This window comes from Delphinus delphis, chromosome 14 (genome assembly GCF_949987515.2).
Source record: "Delphinus delphis chromosome 14, mDelDel1.2, whole genome shotgun sequence".
NCBI lineage: Eukaryota > Metazoa > Chordata > Mammalia > Artiodactyla > Delphinidae > Delphinus > Delphinus delphis.
This window is the reverse complement of record NC_082696.1, coordinates 83,619,856-83,637,313: the sequence shown is the minus strand read 5'-3', so window position 1 is coordinate 83,637,313 and position 17,458 is coordinate 83,619,856. Positions and strand designations below refer to the sequence as shown.

Here is a 17,458-nt window from a genome sequence, read left to right as displayed (position 1 = left end):
CCATTAGCAAAAGACGATTTTCCCCTGCCTTACTTTAGCCTCTCAGATCCTTGAACTTTCTTCTTTCATCCATCTGATCTTCCTCCTACTAAAAACACACACTCACATAATATTTTATACCAGGGGATGGTAAAATACAATCCATGGACCAAATCTAGTTTACTACCAGGTTTGATAAGGCCCATGAGCTAAGGATACATTCTATGTTTTTAAATGGTTATATAAGTACCAAAACTATATCTTCAGTTTTGCCTTTTGGTCCTCAAACCCTAAAATATTTGCTACCTGGTTGTCTAAGCAAAGTTGTTGACCTTACATTAGATCTTATTACTTCCATTGACTATAGGCCCCCTACAGTCTCAACCTCAAACCAGTGAAGCTTTGGTCCCCACTTCCAATACTTTCAATGTATTCCCTTTATATCTGACTCCACAAATCCTTTCACTTCACTGGGACCACCAATCTATCAATACTACCACCATTTCAAAGTGTCTCATTTGTCTGCTACAAGGTTCATGCTTAATAAATATTCCTTGAGTGAATAATTTGAGTGGGTATTCTTACCTCACATTTAAAGTTCCAAATGTGAGAGACCTTCAAGATGGCAGAGGAGTAAGACCTGCAGATCACCTTCTTCCCCACAAATGCATCAAAAATACCTCTATATGTGGAACAACTCCTACAGAACACCTACTGAATTCTGGCAGAAGACTTCAGATGTCCCCAAAAGTAAGAAACACCCCATGTACCTGGGTAGGGCAAAAGAAAAAACAGAGACAAAATAATAGGCATGGGACCTGCACCTCTGGGAGGGAGCTGTGAAGGAGGAAAGGTTTCCACACACTAGGAAGCCCCTCCACTGGAGGAGACAGGGGGTGGCGGCAGGGAAGCTTTGGAGCCATGGAGGAGAGCGCAGCAACAGGGGTGCAGAGGGCAAAGCAGAGAGATGCCCACACAGAGGATTGGTACTAACCAGCCCTCACCAGCCCGAGAGGCTTGTCTGCTCACCCGCCGCGGTGGGTGGGGGCTGAGAGCTGAGGCTCAGGCTTCGGAGGTCAGATCCCAGGGTGAGGACTGGGGTTGGCTGCGTGAACACAGCCTGAAGGGGGCTAGTGCACCACGGCTAGCCGGGAAGGAGTCTGGGAAAAAGTCTGGAGCTGCCTAAGGGCAAGAGATCATTGTTTCAGGGTGGGTGAGGAGAGCGGATTCAGAGCACTGCCTAAATGAGCTCCAGAGATAGGCACAGCTGTGGCTATCAGCGCGGACCCCAAAGACAGGCATGGAATGCTAAGGCTGTTGCTGGAGCCACCAAGAAGCCTATGTGCGAGCACAGGTCACTCTCCACACCTCCCTTCCCAGGAGCCTGTGCAGCCCACCACTGCCAGGGTCCCAGAATCCAGGGAAAACTTCCCTGGAAGACACACGATGCACCACAGGCTGCTGCAATGTCATGCTGTCCTCTGCTGCCGCAGGCTCACCCCGCATCCGTACACCTCCCTCCCGCCAGCCTGAGTGAGCCAGAGCCCTCTAATAGGCTCTGCTACTTTAACCTCATCCTGCTTGAGTGGGAACACACGCCCTCAGGCAACATACACACAGAGGCGGGGCCAAATCCAAAGCTGAACACCGGGAGCTGTGTGAACAAAGAAGAGAAAAGGAAATCTCTCCAAGCAGCCTCAGGAGCAGCAAATTAAATCTCCACAATCAACATGATGTACCCTGTTTCTGTGGAATACCGTAATAGACAATGAATCAACCCAAAACTGAGGTGATGGACTTTGTGTGATTTTGTCTGTATAGCTTTGCTTTTACCAATTATCCTAGGCTTCTATTTGTTCTTTTTTTTTTTAAGTATAGTTTTTTAACGCTTGTTATTATTGGTGGATTAGTTTTTTACTTTGGTTGCTCTCCTTTCTTTTCTTTTATTACCTTTCAATATTTTTTATTTTAATAATTTATTATATTTTTTTCATTCTTTTTTTCTCCTTTTTTTGTGAGCCATGTGGCTGACAGGGTCTTGGTGCTCCAGCCATGTGTCAGGCCTGTACCTCTGATGTAGGAGAGCCAAGGTCAGGATATTGGTCCACCAGAGATCTCCTGGCTCCATGTAATATCAAATGGCAAAATCTCTCCCAGAGATCTCCATCTCAACACTAAGGCCCAGCTCCACACAATGACCAGCAAGCTACAGTGCTGGACACCCTACGCCAAACAACTAGTAAGACAGAAATACAGCCCCATCCATTAGCACAGAGGCTTCTGAAACTCATAAAAAGGTCACAGACACCCCAAAACACCACCAGACGTGGTCCTACCAACCAGAAAGACAAGATCCAGCCTCACACATGAGAACACAGGCACCAATCCCCCCACCAGGAAGCTTACACAACCCACTGAACCAAACTCAACCACTGGGGGCAGACACCAAAAACAATGGGAACAATGAACCTGCAGCCTGCAAAAAGGAGATCCCAAGCACAGCAAGTTAAGCAAAATGAGAAGACAGAGAAACACACAGCAGATGAAGGAACAAGGTAAAAACCCAGCCCACCAAAGAAATGAAGAGGAAATAGACAATCTACCTGAAAAAGAATTCAGAGTAATGATAGTAAAGATGATCCAAAATCTTGGAAATAGAATGGAGAAAATACAAGAAACATTTAACAAGGATCTAAAGAACTAAAGGGTAAACAAACAATGATGAACAACACAATAAATTAAATTAAAAATTCTCTAGAAGGAATCAATAGCAGAATAACTGAGGCAGAAGAACAGATAAGTGACCTGGAAGATAAAATAGTGGAAACAACTACTGCAGAGGAGAATAAAGAAAAAGCAATGAAAAGAATTGAGGACAGTCTCAGAGACATCTGGGACAACATTAAGTGCACCAACATTCAAATTAGAGGGATCCCAGAAGAGGCAGAGAAAGAGAAAGGGACTGAGGAAATATTTGAAGAGATTATATTTTAAAACTTCCCTAATATGGAAAAAGAAATAGTCAATCAATTCTAGGAAGTAAAGAGAGTCCCATAGAGGATAAATCCAAGGAGGGACACTCCAAGACACATATTAATCAAACTCTCAAAATTTCAATACAAAGAAAAAATATTAAAAGCAGCAAGGGAAAAACAACAAATAATATATGAGGGTAACCCCATATAAGGTTAACAGCTGATCTTTCAGCAGAAACTCTGCAAGCCAGAAGGAAGTGGCAGGACATATTTAAAGTCATGAAAGTGAAACAACTACAACCAAGATTACTCTATCCAGCAAGGGTATCATTCAGATTTGAAGGAGAAATCAAAACCTTTACACACAGCAGAAGCTAAGAGAATTCAACACCACCAAACCAACTGTACAACAAATTCTAAAGGAACTTCTCTAGGCAAGAAACACAAGATAAGGAAAAGACCTACAATAACAAACCCAAAGCAATTTAGGAAGTGGTGATAGGAACATACATATCAATAACTTCCTTAAATATAAATGGATTAAAGGCTCCAACCAAAAGATATAGACTGGCTGAATGGATACAAACAAGACACGTATATAGGCTGTCTACAAGAGACCCACATCAGATCTAGGGAAACATACAGACTGAAAGTGAGGGGATGGAAAAAGATACTCTATGCAAAAGGAAAACAAAAGAAAGTTGGAGTAGCAATTCTTATATCAGACAAAATAGACTTTAAAATAAAGACTATTACAAGAGAGAAAGAAGGACACTACAAAATGATCAAGGGATCAATCCAAGAAGAAGATATAACAATTGTAAATATTTATGCACCCAACAGAGGAGCACCTCAATGTGTAAGACAAATGCCAACAACCATAAAAGGGGAAATTGACAGTGGCACAATCATAGATGGGGGCTTTCACACCCCACTTTAACCAATGGACAGATCTTCCAAAATGAAAATAAATAAAGAAACACAAGCTTTAAATGATACATTAAAAAAGAGGGACTTAATTGGTATTTATAGCACATACTATCTAAACACAACAGAATACACTTTTTTCCCAAGTGCTCATGGAACATTCTCCAGGATAGATCATATCTTGGGTCACAAATCAAGCCTTGGTAAATTTAAGAAAATTGATATTGTATCAAGTATCCTTTCCAACGACAATGCTATGAGACTACATATCAATTACAGGGAAAAAAACTGTAAGAAATACAAACAAATGGAGGCTAAACAATAAGCTACTAAATAACCAAGAGAACACTGAAGAAAACAAAGAGGAAATCAAAAAATACCTAGACAGAAATGACAATGAAAACACGATGACCCAATACCTATGGGATGCAGCAAAAGAAGTTCTAAGAGGGAAGTTTATAGCAACACAATCAAGAAACAAGAAACATCTCAAATAAACAACCTCACTTTACACCTAAAGCAATTAGAGATACAAGAACAAAAAAACTCAAAGTTAGCAGAAGGAAAGAAATCATAAAGATCAGAGCAGAAATAAATGAAAATAGAATGAAGGAAATGATAGCAAAGATCGATAAAATGAAAAGGTGTTTTTATGAGAAGATAAAAAATAATTGATAAACCATTAGCCAGACTCATCAAGAAAAAAAGGGAGAAGACACAAATCAATAGAATTAGAAATGAAAAAGGAGAAGTAACAACTGACACTGCAGAAATACAAAAGATCATGAGAGATAACTACAAGCAACTCTATGCCAATAAAATGGACAACCTGGAAGAAATGGACAAATTCTTAGAAAAGCACAACCTTCTGTGACTGAACCAGGAAGAAATAGAAAATATAAACAGACCAATCACAAGCACTGAAATTGAAACTGTGATTTAAAATCTTCTAACAAACGAAAGCCCAGGACCAGATGACTTCACAGGTGAATTCTATCAAACACTTAGAGAACAGCTAACACCTATCCTTCTCAAACTCTTCCAAGAATAACAGAGGGCGGAGCACTCCCAAACTCATTCTATGAGGTCACCATCACACTGATACCAAAACCAGACAAAGATGTCACAAAGAAAGAAAACTACAGGCCAATAGCACTGATGAACATAGATGCAAAAATCCTCAACAAAATCCTAGCAAACAGAATCCAACAGCACATTAAAAGGATCATACACCATGAATAAGTGGGGTTTATCCCAGGAATGCAAGGATTCTTCAATACATGCAAATTAATTAGTGTGATATGCCATATTAACAAATTGAAGGATAAAAACCATATGATCATCTCAGTAGATGCAGAAAAAGCTTTCAGCAAAATTCAACACCTATTTATGATAAAAACCCTCCAGAAAGTAGGCATAGAGGGAACTTACCTCAACATAATAAAGGCCATATATGACAAACCCACAACCAACATTGTTCTCCATGGTGAAAAACTGAAAATATTTCCTCTAAGATCAGGAACAACACAAGGTTGTCCACTCTCACCACTATTATTTAACATACTTTTGGAAGTTTTAACCACAGCAATCAGAGAAGAAAAAGAAATAAAAGGAATCCAAATTGGAAAAGAAGTTGTAAAGCTGTCACTGTTTGCAGATGACATGATACTATACATTGACAATCCTAAAAATGCTACCAGAAAACTACTAGAGCTAATCAATGAATTTGGTAAAGTAGCAGGATACAAAATTAATATACAGAAATCTTTTGCATTCCTATACACTAATGATGAAAAACCTGAAAGAGAAATTTAAGAAACATGCCCATTTACCATTACAACATAAAGAATAAAATACCTAGGAATAAAACTACCTAAAGAGACAAAATGTTTGGAGTTCCCGTTGTTTTTGTTGTCTGCCTCCAGTGGCTAAGGTTGGTTCAGTGGGTTGTGTAGGCTTCCTGGTGGTGGGGACTGGTGTCTGTTTTCTGGGGATGAGGCTGGATCTTGGTTTTCTGGTGGGCAAGTCCACAGCCGGTCGTGTGTTTTGGGGTGTCTGTGACCTCATTATGATTTTAGGAGACCTCTCTGCTAATGGGTGGGGTTGTGTTCCTGTCTTGTTAGTTGTTTGGCATAGGGTGTCCAGCACTGTTGAGTTATTTGTAGTGAGGTGGATGGACCTAGAGTCTGTCATACAGAGTGAAGTAAGTCAGAAAAAGAAAAACAAATACCCTACACTAACACATATATATGGAATCTAGAAAAAGAAAAACTTTCTGAAGAACCTAGGGGCAGGACAGGAATAAAGGTGCAGACCTACTTGAGGACTTGAGGACACAGGGAGGGAGAAGGGTAAGCTGGGACAAAGTTAGAGAGTGGCATGTACATATATACACTACCAAATGTAAAATAGATAGCTAGTGGGAAGCAGCCACATAGCACAGGGAGATCAGCTCGGTGCTTTGTGACCACCTAGAGAGGTCGGATAGGGAGGGTGGGAGGGAGACTAAAGAGGGAAGAGATATGGGGATATATGTATAGCTGATTCACTTTGTTATAAGGCAGAAACTAACACACCATTGTAAAGCAATTATACTCTAATAAAGATGTTAAAATAAAAAGAGACAAAAGACCTGTATGCAGAAAACTATAAGACACTGGAAAGAAATTAAAGATGATACAAACAGATGGAGAGTTATACCATGTTCTTGGATTGGAAGAATCAACATTGTGAAAATGACTACACTACCCAAAGCAATCTGCAGATTCAATGCAATCCCTATCAAACTACCAATGGCATTTTTCACAAAAGTAGAACAAAAATATTCACAATATGTGTGTAAACACAAAAGACCCTGAATAGCCAAAGCGATCTTGAGAAAGAAAAACGGAGCTGGGGGAATCAGGCTCCCTGACTTCAGACTATACTACAAAGCTACAGTAATCAAGACAGCATGGTTCTGGCACAAAAACAGAAATATAGATCAATGGAACAGGTTAGAAAGCCCAGAGATAAACCCATGCACATATGGTCACCTTATTTTTGATAAAGGAGGCAATAATATACAATGGGGAAAAGACAGCCTATTCCATAAGCTGTGCTGGGCAAACTAGACAACTACATGTAAAAGGATGAAATAGAACACTCCCTAACACCATACACAAAAATAAACTCAAAGTGGATTAAAGACCTAAATGTAAAGCCAGACACTATAAAATTCTTAGAGTAAAACTTAAGCAGAACATTCTATGGCATAAATCACAGCAAGATCCTTTTTGACCCACCTCCTAGAGAAATGGAAATAAAAACAAAAATAAATAAACGGGACATAATGAAACTTAAAAGCTTTTGCACAGCAAAGGAAAACACAAACAAGATGAAAAGGCAACCTTCAGAATGGGAGAATATATTTACAAATAAAGCAACTGACAAAGGATTAATCTCCAAAATTTTTAAGCAGCTCAGGGAGCTCAATATCAAAAAAACAAACAACCCATTTCAAAAATGGACAGAAGACCTGTACAGACATTTCTCCAAGTAAGATATACAGATTGCCAACAAAGACATGAAAGGATGCTCAACATCACTAATCATTAGAGAAATGCAAATCAAAACTACAATGAGGTATCATCTCACACCAGTCAGAATGGCCATCATCAAAAATTCTACAAACAATAAATGCTGGAGAGGGTGTGGAGAAAAGGGAACCCTTTTGCACTGTTGGTGGGAATGTAAATTGATACCGCCACTATGGAGAACAGTATGGAGGTTCCTTAAAAAACTAAAAATAGAACTATCATATGACCCAGCAATCCCAGTACGGGGCATATACCCTGAGAAAACCATAATTCCAAAAGAGTCATGTACCAGAATGTTCATTGCAGCTCTACTTACCATAGCCAGGATATGGAAGCAACCTAAGTGTCCATCAACAGATCAATGGATAAAGAAGATGTGGCACATATATACAATGGAATATTACTCAGCCATAAAAAGAAATGAAATTGAGTTATTTGTAGTGAGGTGGATGGACTTAGAGTCTATCATACAGAGTGAAGTAAGTCAGAAAGAGAAAAACAAGTACTGCATGCTAACACATATATATGGAATCTTAAAAAAAAATGGTTCTGAAGAACCTAGGGAATGGACAGGAATAATGATGCAGATGTGGAGAATCGACTTCAGGACATGGGGTGGAGGAAGGATCCCCTGGGACGAATTGAGAGAGTAGCATGGACATATATACACTACCACATGTAAAATGGATAGCTAGTGGGAAGCAACCATATAGCACAGGGAGATCAGCTCGGTGCTATGTGACCACCTAGAGAGGTGGGTTAGGCAGGGTGGGAGGGAGATGCAAAAGGGAGGAGATATGGGGATATATTTATATGTATAGTTGATTCACTTTGTTATAAAGCAGAAACTAACACACCATTGTAAAGCAGTTATACTCTAATAAAGATGTTAATAAATAAATGAAGTTCCACATGCTCTCAGGAACCCCATTGTCTGGGGTCTGACTGATGAGCCATTCACTAGTGTGAACTTTCTCCCCTTCACCCCTAAGAAACACACCTCTCCATTTGCTCTTCCTAAATATAAGCTAGCTGTGCCTAGGATAATAAAGCTGAAAAATAAACCTATCTTATAAATAGCAGCTATCAATTTTTGTATAAATACTATGTACCGGGCACTTTAAAACATAATTTTATTTGATCCTCTCAACAACTCTGCAAGATAAGTACTATTCATATTTTAGCGATGAAGCAATTAAACCTCCAAGAGGTTAATTGCTCAAATTCACATAACTTTATGCCAGAATTCCATCTAAAGCCTTTAGAGTTCCAAATGACATCTTGTTTCCACTGTGCTGTGTGCTGTAAATATCAGAGAATGACTCAAGTGGTGGACCTATCCCTTCATGTTGGGGGTAGAATTAGAGTCCTTGTTAGGCTTGGGAAGGGGTTTATATGTCATTAAGGGCAAAGGTTAAAGGGTTTTGCTCTGTGCCTTGAATCACAGCACCTAAGAAACCTATAGAATGATAGATAATCCAGACTCACCCACCTTTTCTGTGCCACAGCCTAAGAGTTCTTTTAAATGCAGTAAATGTGCAGGCAATTTCGTTTATTCCAAATATTACTGTATATCAAGAATCTTGCCTGTGTTCCATAACCTTGTAATTTTCTAGATGGAAAAGCATGAGGGCTTGATGGGAAGATCTTTCCGCTGAACAACAGAGGAGCTGTTCTTTACTTTCTTGCAAAAAATAGAGGGTTGAGCCTATAGGAAAAAAAAGTCACGTAATATGATAATTCAACTGAGGTTAAAATTATTTTTAATTAATGGCTTAATGAGTTTTCTCACTATCCCCTCATCAAGAATAATTAACATATTTCTTCCTTTTGTAGCCTAAGGTTTTCGAATAGGACTAACCAGTTCCAATAAAGAAATTTGTATCTGAAATAAAGTAGGCAATTCTGGTGTACAGTTAAAAAAACTACTGAGCATGACCTATAAAATTTATTATTCATTTTATTGCTCTTCATAACGCTCTCTCTTAGGAACAAATCTATGTATTTTTCAGTGCCTCCACAGCATAATCTGTCATGCCTCAACCTTCTTTAAGAGTTTGTAGCTTATCCACAAGTGCCTCTCACATCTTGTGCCTCTGGCATTCTCTTCGTCCCTTGATCTTTCCTGTGCCCAACTGAGTATTCAGTCAGTGGCCCTGTTTCTTGACTGAATCACACTATCATGTGTTTCTTTGTAGCTCAAAGTTGGACAGTCCTGTACTAATTTCCATCTTTAATATAAGAACCATTTCTCTGTGTACACTTTCCTAAGTCTTATTCTCATTCAAGCTAACTTTCTTCTGTAAAGACAGAGCAACAAACTCTTTGCAGACATACAATACGCCCTTTGCAGACAGAGGACTGAAGGAATCAGAATTTCCTCAAAAGATCCCTTTTTACATTAAAATACATTGCATGCTGACTGTGTCACTGTACTTCCCATGTATTAACTCATTTAATGTTCAAAATAACACCATGATGTAGCATTACTATTTTTTCCCACTTGTACAAATGGAGTAACTAGAGAACAAGGAGGTTGAATAAATTGCTCAAGCTCACACAGATAATATGTGTCAGAGATTCAAATTCAGCCAATCTGACATCAAAGCTTGTTTAACCACTAAACTGTATACTGCCTTAGGCATATTAATTGGTGCTAGGCTTCTTCAAGAAGGTTTTTGTCTTGAAACAGAGACAAAATTAGGAGGTTGGATTAACATATACACACTACTATATATAAAATAGATAACCAACAAGGACCTACTGCATAGCACAGGGAACTCTACTCAGTATCTTTTAATAACCTATCATGGAAGAGAATATATAAAAATATATACATATATTCAGTTTTATAGATGTATGTGTATAGATAGATAGATAGATATCTGAGTCACTTAGCTGTACCCTGAGACTAACACGACATTGTAAGTCAGCTATACTTCAATTTAAAAAATAATTTAAAATTAATGAAAAAGGTCTTTGTCACCTTTTCTTGGAGTAAGCAGGGTGCTTTCATACAAACTAGCTTCATTAAAGTTTAATGTATTTTTCTTCCCCCTGCATGAATGCATACAGAGTCATCACATGGCTAGAGACCAACTTTCAAATTCACTGGGAAAAGTTTTGTTGCTACCCAAAGATTCCTTTCCAACCTTCATGCTAATATTTCCATCTGGCCTTAGTGCCTTAACTTATGGCTTTGAAATATGCAAAAATATGTACTTCTAAACTAATATCTTTCCCTGTTATATCTCCCAACCACAATGTCTGGCCTGTAGTAAGTAATTATTAATTTAGACTTCATATGAAAGGAGTGTTTGTGAAGAGATCTTCATAGGGGAAAGGAACTATGATCAATGACTTTTTGAGGTTAATGGGGAGGAAACTAACCTCAACTTCAACACAACGGGTGCAGTGAAAATATTTTAAAATGTGTATATTTATATGATTTCTAAAATTGTATATTTTAAAAGTTTAGTGTTAATAAAATTAATTTTTAAATAAATGGCTTCTAAGTCTTATATTTTATATTATGTACTATATATCTCTTTGTTGACAATACTTCACCTGTTCCTCTTTGAAAAGAGATTTTTGTTGATGACACTGACCTGTGGAATGTCTTCCACCCTTTATGTCTAGTTCAATGTTCCAGGCTTTATACATATTGCAACAAACAAGAAAACATCATTTTTGCAAGTTAAAAGTATCAAACTTGTGAAATCACTTAAGGACTGAAATTCAAATTTTATGTCTTCAGAAGGAAGGAGGCTGTCATCCAAATATAGCTATCTCCTGAAAACAAAAACGAAATCACCACTTCCTTTTGTTCAGGTCTTCTAAATTTCCTCAGCTCTCTTGGCTGGGCAGTACCTGCATCCCTTAGTCCTCAATTATTGATTAAAAAACAGTCCCACAAAGTGGATGTTTCTGATAATCAGACTGAGTTTACACACACATACACACACACACACACACACACACAAACACACACATTCACAAGGAACCTTAGGGAATTGTTTTTATTTTGTGGAAAATACACTTAATTATAATGTAGCTTGCCAAGTGCCATGTCCAATCATTCTCAAAGAAATCTTTCAGCTGCTGCTGGAAAGTGGGTTTGCTTATATAGTTGCTCTTTTATTGCTACTAGCAACAAGCCCAGTTTATCTTCTCAGTACATAACTACGGTCCCAATACTTGAAATTTCTTATGAAAGAGACAACCTGATGCCTTGTATACTTGTGAGTGTGTGTGTGTGTGCGTGTGTGTGTGTGTGTGTGAGACCTATTTTAATTTTTAGGGAAATCAACAAATACTTAAAACATCCAACCAATTTTCTCTATCCAGCTTCTCCCTCTAAAAAAATAAAAGTCAGCTGTGGCTGCTTTAATTCTACAAAGTTCTGTTTTACTTAAAGTCCATAATTGAATGAACAAATGTATTTCTAGAAAAAGTTAATTTGTTTTCTGGAATATTTGTGCAATATAGTAGACTGAAATATTGTTCTTTTGCTGTATGCATACATATCTACAAGAGAAAATATTTCATTAGCTTAGATGTTTATGTTTCATATAGTACTTTTTTCTTTAAGCTGTACAGAGGGACTGGACCTACATTGACAACATGCCATGTCTAAGTAACAGTGGGTGTCTTGATTATATGACCTATACTAATGATTCCCACATCCATAAGGATTACCTAAAACATTTATTTCCTCCAGATTTCCAGATTCTTCTAACTTAGCAAATCAAGACTTAGGTAAATAAAAAAAAAAAAAAAAAGACTTAGGTAAATAGACATCTTTAAGAAGGTAATTCTGATTGTCTTCTAAAATAACAGAAGTTGATCCTTATAGGTCTTTGGTATATACAAAGTCCACTTTCTTTGGTAAATAACAACCTGAAATACAAAATTTTTGACTGTGTATGTATTTCTTTAAAGGAGATCATGTCTATATTTTTTTCCAAATTTTCCAAAGGTGTTCTGACCCAAAATATTTAAAATCAAGTCTTACTAGTGAGTAGACACCTGTGAGAGTAGACATTATATATTATTGCTCTTCTTTACCATTGTATATCTTGGGCCTGAGTGCCTGGTAAATATTTTTTGAAGGAAATAAGAAGAAAGAAAGGGAGGGATGGGGAAAGGAAGAAGGTAGGGAAGAGGGTGGGAGGCAGATGGAGGAAGATGTGCTGCTTCTGTTGTGGTTGTTCCTTTCCTAGGTGATTTACAGATAGACATCATGGGACAGCTACTATAGGTCCAGGGCAGACAACACAAGGACTGCAGTTCAAGCTCTCCAGGAAGCAGACCCTGGGTCAGAGTTGGGTGTGCAATTCTTGTTAATGGGAAGTAACACCAGTGAAGGAAAGAGGAAGGAATGGATAGATCTGACAAAGGTCCTATTAGCCCAACAGGAAGCTTCAGAGCAAGGCTTGCTTGTTGCAAGAGTGTCATATTGGGTACAAGGTGGGCCCTTGGACCACTACTTTTTCAATCACTGACTGGCAGCCACTCCAAGAATAGGGTTACCTCAGCTTGAAAGCTGAGGCTGACCACGAGGATGCTAAGAGTTGGAGGCCGTTTGGTAACCACACTCGTAGAAGCCGGCGTATCCTTTCTTGAAGGGGAATCTGGAAGGTACATCTCTTTGTCCTCTACACAAGCTAAGAAGTAGTTTCCTTCACCCCAGAAAGCAGCCTAAGAAGAATCAACTTCTCTCTATCCAGTTGCCAGCACCAAATAATAAAGGAAAATAATTATTTCTGTGGAAAGAAGGACTCCAGCGGAGGAGTCTATGCACTCATCAGTCTCTGCACTGCATTTCTTTATGTTTCCTCCTTATATTTTAGAACTGCCACAACAAATGCATTTATGATGATTTAACTTTGGAAATATAATATTAATCAAAACTTAAGAAAACAGCTAAGTATCTAGTTCATGTAAAAGAACAAGAAAGTAAGGCATTCAAATGGATATCATTTGGTGAGCCTAAAATGATTTAATATCTTTGTTTCTCCTTTTGCCTCCCTTTTTGTGAGTTTCCATGGGAATCTTTGTACAGAAACTGACTACAGCTGAATCTATATGTGCTCTAAAAGAATCAGTTTCAATTAAAGACTTGCTGCATCTGCTCCCTGTGGATCATGAAAAAAAAAATCAACATGAATCTATTGAATAATTAATATGTACCCAAGATTATGCAAAATCTCCTTGAGAAATTCAAAAGCCAAGGAAACTCTTATGTGTTTTCCCTCATGACAATGAGAAATGAAGCTAGACACATGTTCATTAAGATGACAGATATGAGTATCATAGTTTTTCTTTTCCACAGTCCTATTCACACACTCTTTACCACCACATCAACTGAAATGGTTTTCTCCAATATGGGGAAAGTGTTAGGCTTTGAGTGGGTTAAAGTAGAAGTTCAAAGAATGGCCTCATAGATAAGCAACAAGTAAGTCATTCAGTATCTCAATTAGCCAATAACTATAAACTGAGAATCTACAATTTGCCAGTCACTATGATAGGAGTCCAGGGCCTAGAAATTAACAGTATGGACAAGGTCTCTCCTTTAGTTTACTCATAGGTGACCAAAATTTTGATAATAATGATTTCTAAGAATTATAAACCAATTAATAATCCCTGGGGCCTGTAATCCCAGTGCCCTTGCCCCCAGAGTGAGTTACAGCCAACCCCCACCTCCCCAGGTGACCCTCAAGCATTATAAGGACTAAGAATTAAAGGAAGTAAGAAATATTATTAGAAGTAAATAAGGTAAAGCCAGGGAGTTATTAGAGTCTATCTAGGCTGATCAAGCAGAGGCACTTTGCACAGATATAATTTGAAGTGATATCTGAGAAACAGTCAGGTGAAAATTTGGTGGGAGAATATTCTAAAGAGAAGACAACTAGAAAGAAAAATAAAAGTTTCTGAAATGCAAGAAAGGTTAGTCTGTTCTAGAAATATGCTGTCCACTAGAAATATAATGCAAGACATGTAAAAAATTTTAAATTCTCTAGAAGCCACATTAAAAAGTTAAAAAAAAGTGGTTAAATTATATTAATATTTAAGTTCACTTTAGTTTACCTAATATATCCAAAATAATAGCTTTTATAAATGTTATCAATAAAATTAATATTATTTACACTAATTTTTAAATTGCTTTTGAAATGTGGTATTTTATACTTTCACAACAAATGAATCTAGATTAGAATATATAAATATGGTGATCATACTTTAAAGGACCAATTGTCACTTGTGCTATTAACTGTCATATTGGACAATGCAGCTCTAGAGACTGTCTCTGAAGGTATCTAAGGAAGAGAATGGATCAAGGTGAATTTGGAGAGAGAGATAATATACAGATCAAATAGTGCCTTCTAGACAGTAACAGGAAATTTGGACCATATTCCAACTACAGTGGAAGTCACTGGAGAGTTTTCAGCAGATTGAGATGATGTGATCACTGCCTGTTCTAGTCCATCTGGGCCGTTATATCAAAACAGAGTGGATGGCTTATGAACAACAGAAATTTATTCCCACAATCTGAGTCTGGAAGCCCACGATAATGGTGCCAGCGTGGTCAGGTGAGGGCTGTCTTCCCAGTCACAGGCCTCTCATTGTATCCTCACGTGTGGGAAGAGGGTAGGGAGCTCTGTGGGATCACTTGTTAGAAAAGCACTAATCCCATCGAGAGGGCTCCACCCTCATGACCTAGCTACCTCCCACCTACTACCATCACCTTTGAAGTTTAGCATTTTAACATGAATTTTGGAAGGACACAGACATTCAAACCACAGCACTGCTTTAGAGAAAATCCCTCTGTGTGTTGTGTAGAGAATGGGCTGCAGAGGAGGCAAGAGTAGATGCAGGTAAACCAAGCAGAAGGTTGTCACATCTATGGGATACACATGGTGGCCTGGGCAGGGTATGGCGGTGGACCTAAGAGGAGAAAACATGGATATATATTTTGGAGGTAAAGTCAGTGAGACTGAATCCTATCAGAGCCATCAGATGTGCAGTATATCAGATTATTTTTTAACATCTTTATTGGAGTATAATTGCTTTACAATTGTGTGTTAGTTTCTGCTTTATAACAAAGTGAATCAGCTATATGTATACATATACCCCATATCCCCTCCCTCTTGTGTCTCCCTCCCACCCTCCTTATCCCACATCAGATTACTAGAAGTTAATAATCAAGTAGAACTACCAATAGAAATAGCAATTTAAATATTAATCTCATCTGACTACACTCATGGACCTACACTCATATTCTACACTCATGGGCCACCCCTTCTTTAGGCTTAAAAGTGATGTTATCCCAGGATGCCTAAATCAAACAACTCTAATATCTACATTACCAGGCCTATAGTGTGGACAATGTTCAGAAATTCAAGGTAAGTATGAAGAGTTAAGTATGACTTGCTTTTGCTTGTTTGTTTTGTTTTGTATTTTGCTCAGGCCAGTTAGTGGCTGGTAGCAACTGTTAATTGAAATGAAAAAGACCTGAGGTTTCAGAGGATTAAAAATAAACATTCCATTTGGTTATGTAAAATTTGAGATGATGAATATAATGAGTACACAATTTGTTGACTAAGTGGGGAATTCTAATTTTGGAGGCATCAGCATATAGACATTAGGTAAAGTTAAGAGACAAATGAGAACGCCTAGAAACAGGAAGGGAAATGAGAGAAGGGGAGGGATGTCAACTATGAGAAAAGGATGAAAATTGCTTAGGAGCATGAAAGCACTTTTCAAAGACTAATGGTGGCAGAGAACCTAGGTGGAGTGCTGTGTGGAGGGATGGGAGGTGAAGAAACGGAGACAAGTACAAGTCACCTTTCTAGGGGTTGTATAAATAGGAACAGAGAAATGAGGAAGCAACTGGAGGAGAGGTGAGAGATCAAGGGAGAGAATTCTTTTTTAATTTGTCCATTTTTTAAAGTTGAAAACATTAATGTCTATTTTTATGCAAGTGGGTAATCCCTTATCCAAACACTGATGATTCAAGACAAAAAGATGGTAATTTCATGAGGCAAATCTAAGAAGAATTCCAGACTAAACTGGGTTAATCAATTTACCCAAGATCCCGAAGTCCCTAGCAAATCCAAGATGCAAACCCAGACAATCCCGATGCCAAGGTCCAGGACTGCAAATGAATGTTATACTGCCTCTCAGGGAGAAAAGCATAATTTTGGAAAACAAATCTTTAGACACAGGTGGTAAGAGGTGCTTGTTAATCTAGATATGAAGTGATAAGAACCCAAACTAAGACTAGAATTGTGAAGAAAAGAAAGGAATGATGGAAAAGACATTAACAACCAAACAAGATCTCAAAAAAGGCAAAGCTGGGCCTCATTAAGATGTGAATGAGTCGAAGATAACTTGGGGTTATAAGTTCCTGAAAATATGAGAGTGTAGTGGTTTGCATCTATCATTAATTTGACTTTCACACAACGCTCAATTCAATGCATTCTATCACATCCTTCATCTGATTTTTTGGTTCTAAATTCTGTTTTTCACACCTCAGTTGACTAACGACGATTTTAAGCAATCACTTGACAGCACTGCCCCCTAGTTGTGTCAGGATCTTTTTGGAAAGATATGCTTTACCTTCCGAAGTATTTTTCAGAACCCTTTTTGTATGAAAGTAAGTTGATTCCTTTAAGGGAAACGTTGAAAAAAAAAAAATGAAGAGAGGAAAGACCAAATTCAAAAGAATTCGTTTAGACAATTAGATTTAGACAATTAGATTCTAATATGACAGAAGATTTAATTTGAAATTTATAGATATTTTCAGGGTCTAGTTCCTATGCAACACTACAAGTGATTTTTCAACCTTGTCTTCAGAACCTGAGTAATGATTGTGGTCTGTTAACTGAGCTCAAAGCTAGTCTCAGAATTTTCAAAGGACCTAGAGGTTCTGTGTCAGGTCCAGATGGCCAGGAGAGCATAAAATAATGAGAATCTTGAATTCTAGTCAGTTAATCTTTC

General features: G+C 38.0%; 1 pseudogene; it reads right to left on the bottom strand.

The window, feature by feature from the left end:
* LOC132437187 (ras-related C3 botulinum toxin substrate 1 pseudogene) overlaps nucleotides 1-13,105 on the bottom strand; it is a 172,225-nt pseudogene extending 159,120 nt beyond the window's left edge.
* Nucleotides 13,106-17,458: the final 4,353 nt, after the last annotated feature.